Source organism: Monodelphis domestica, chromosome 5 (genome assembly GCF_027887165.1).
Source record: "Monodelphis domestica isolate mMonDom1 chromosome 5, mMonDom1.pri, whole genome shotgun sequence".
Classification (NCBI taxonomy): domain Eukaryota; kingdom Metazoa; phylum Chordata; class Mammalia; order Didelphimorphia; family Didelphidae; genus Monodelphis; species Monodelphis domestica.
This window is the reverse complement of record NC_077231.1, coordinates 244,195,049-244,198,487: the sequence shown is the minus strand read 5'-3', so window position 1 is coordinate 244,198,487 and position 3,439 is coordinate 244,195,049. Positions and strand designations below refer to the sequence as shown.

The 3,439-nt window shown below is 32.8% G+C and overlaps 1 pseudogene; it reads left to right on the top strand.

The window, feature by feature from the left end:
• Positions 1–2,257: 2,257 nt before the first annotated feature.
• LOC100021925 (ubiquitin carboxyl-terminal hydrolase isozyme L3-like) lies at positions 2,258–2,915 on the top strand (annotated as a pseudogene).
• The last annotated feature ends 524 nt before the right edge of the window (positions 2,916–3,439 follow it).

Below are 3,439 nucleotides of genomic sequence, written 5' to 3'. Positions count from 1 at the left end.
GAGTGGCAATGACATTTAGGAAGATGAAGTTATGTAGAACCTAAACAAGTATGTGGAGTCGAAATCCATGACCCTCATGTTTGATACTGAAGATATCTCAATTGGGGTTGAGATGCTAGAATAATGAAAAAAAAAATCAAGGAATAAATACAAGAATATTGCTTCACGTAAAGCAAGAGAGAAGATACAAACAATCCATACAAGTTATCTCTCTCATAACTCTTCTCTGTAGTTATGGTTCTTTTTATCTTCAATTATTTAAACTTAATCTATTTTAAGAGAACTCTATCCACAGTGGCTCTTTTCCCCCCACTCCTATTGGTATGGGCATTGTACCCCAAAACTATAGAAGTGTTTCAGGCAAATTGTAAGCAGAGAAATTCATTGGCTCCCTTCTATCCTTGTGACTCCTAACCCAAAACATCTGATCACTACAGTAAGACCCTGAGAGAATTATCTTCCTTGGATGGTCCTTTAGATTTGAGATGGACAGAGAGATACACCTCTCCTTAATATCATCAAGTTTTATCTCAGACATCCATCTGTCCTCTAAACTAGGAGGGTCATCCCCTATACCTTCAGGCAAACTCCCCATGCCTTGGTGCATACCACTCTAAAGTTATGTCTTCACTATTATAGAGTATAAAGACCCCAGAATTGACGTCATCTGGGAACAGCTTTCCATCTATGCTGTTCCACCTAGGAGGCAGTCTTCCACCTATGCTGTCCTTCTGACCAGATTCAACATTACCTTCTAAATTAATAAATTAATCGTTTTATTTTTTCAGCCAAGTTTTAGAATTTTGTATCCTTACAAAAGGTTCCCTTCCCGAAACCCCAGGGGTTCACCTTAAGCCCCCCACAACTCTATTATTTCTCCTGTCTGTAATACTCATCTATTAGTTTTCATTTTTTTCCTCACATTTTAGTAGTAATTTAATTTTTCTATGCTTGCCTTTCAGTGAAGTAAAATCTTGCCTACCCTCTTCTCTGAATTACTTTGTTCCTGACTTTTTGTTAATTTCATTTTCTATACTTTTTTCTTTTAATTCTTTTCTTTCAAATTTTATAAAACCACACAAAACAAGCACTTGGATATATAAGGAAGAAGATAGTACATAATAAAACCACAAATATCTTATATCTTTTGTTTATTTTTCTTCATATCTGCATAATAAATCCAGTATACAAGTGTCCCAATCCTTTCTCACTTTCCCTGAGTCACAAGGGAGATCTCAAGAGAGATCAACATTTACATATAAATTAAATCTTTCATACTTCATTTTTCTGTCCACTTTCTGGAGTCAAAAATCTGGATCTATGATTTTGTCAAATACAAGATTACTATAATCTTTTACTGCTCTTTGTTTTATGTCTGTTCTCTTCCACTGGTCTATCTTTCTAATTCATAGGTATTGCCAGATAGTTTTGATAATTACTGCTTCATAATGCAATTTAAATCTGGTACTGCTAAATTTCATTCTGTTATTTTAAGAAATAAACTCCTTTGATATTCTTGATCTTTTATTCTTCCAAATGAATTTTACTATTTTTTTCTAAATTAAAAAAAACAATTTAATTAGGTATTGAATAAGTATATTAGGTTAGGTAGGATTGTCATTTTAATTTAATTGACTTTGCCCATCTATGAACAATTAATAATTCTTCAATTATTTAGATCTTAATTTATGTAAAAAAAAGTGTTTTATCATTATGTTCCTGTAGTCCATTGGGATTGTTTTGGCATGTATATTCAAAGGTACCTTATTCTATCTGTGGCTATTTTAAATAAAGTATCTCTAGCTCTTCTTGAAGGACTTTGCCAATAATTTATAAAAATGCTAATAATTTATATGGATTTATTTTTTATCCTGTTACTTTGCTAATAATATTAGTAACTTCAACTAACTTTTTATTTGAATTTCTAGGATTTTCTACATATATTATTACCTCTTTGAACATTCTAATTTCTTCATTTGTTTTTCTTCACTTATTGTTATTGCTAGCATTCCTAATACAATGTTAAGTAATGTTGGTGATAATGGGCTAACTTGTTTCATTACTAATTTCACTGGAAAGACTCCTAGGCTCCTCCCCATTACAGACTATACTTGCTGATGGTGTTAGTTAGATGCTTTATATCATTTTTAGAAAAAAAAAATCTAGGGTCAGGAGGTTAGGGGAGGAAGCCTAGAGGGTGCCAGTAGCTGTCAGAGGAGGAGTGCGGAGACAGAACCAAATCCCTTCCAAAATGGCCATGGAGAGTCATCACTGGCTGCCTCTGGAGGCCAATCCCAAGGTCACAAACCAGTTTCTTAAAGAATTAGTTCTGCACCCCAACTGGCAGTTTGTTAATATGTGCGGTATGGAACCTCAGCATGGTGCCATGGCCAGTCTGTGCGGTAATGCTTTTTTTTTTCTCCAATTACAGAAAAGTATGAAGTTTTCAGAGGACAAGACATCACAGAATTAGTATATTGCATGAAGCAAACCATCAATAATGTCTGTGGGACAATGGGGCTGATCCATGCCATTGCTAACAAGAAAGACAAAATGAATTTCAAATCTGAATCAGTATTGAAAAAATTCTTGGAAGATTCCCCAAGTATGAGTCCTGAAAAAAGAGCCAGACACCTAGAAAAATATGAAGCTATTTGAGTTACTCATGAATTGAGTGTCCATGAAGGTCAGACAGAGGCACCAAGTATAGATGAAAAGATAGATCTACATTTTATTGCATTAGTTCATGTAGATGGGCATCTCTATGAATTAGATGGGTGCAAGCCAGTTCCAATTAACCATGGAAAAACTAATGATGATGCTTTATTAGAGGATGCCATAGACGTTTGTAAAGAAGTTCATGAAACATGACAGAAAAATTAAGATTTAATGTAATTGTTCTTTCTGTAGCATAGCTCTGCGTAGTGACAATACTAGTACTATATAGTTTGTAACAAAAATAAAATTCCTCATGGTTTAAATAAGTAATCACAAATTTTGATATTTTCCTGCATATTCACCAATAATAGTTTATGTGGATTAAACTTTGAATTAATCTCGATTTTATGTCTTTTTCCCTCAACATTTATGAAAGATCCTACTTTTCAAAAATAAAATCCATAGAACATAACATAAATGGCACTCACAGTTGTACTCTCTCAGTATACACTTAGTATAATAAATTTAAGTCAATGTAAATGTAAAAAGAAAAAGAAAAAAAATTCATGTATACCCTATGCTTTCCATTGTATTTTTAGTAGAAATGAGTGTTGTATACTAATCATATGGCTTTTATTACTTGTGTTATTAACATCATCAATTATGTTGATAGTTTTACTTATTTTAAAAGATCTCTGCATTCCTAGTAAAAATTCTGTTTGGTCAAAATGTATTATATTTTTTACATAATGTTGCAGTCTTCTAGCTGTTATTTGGTTTA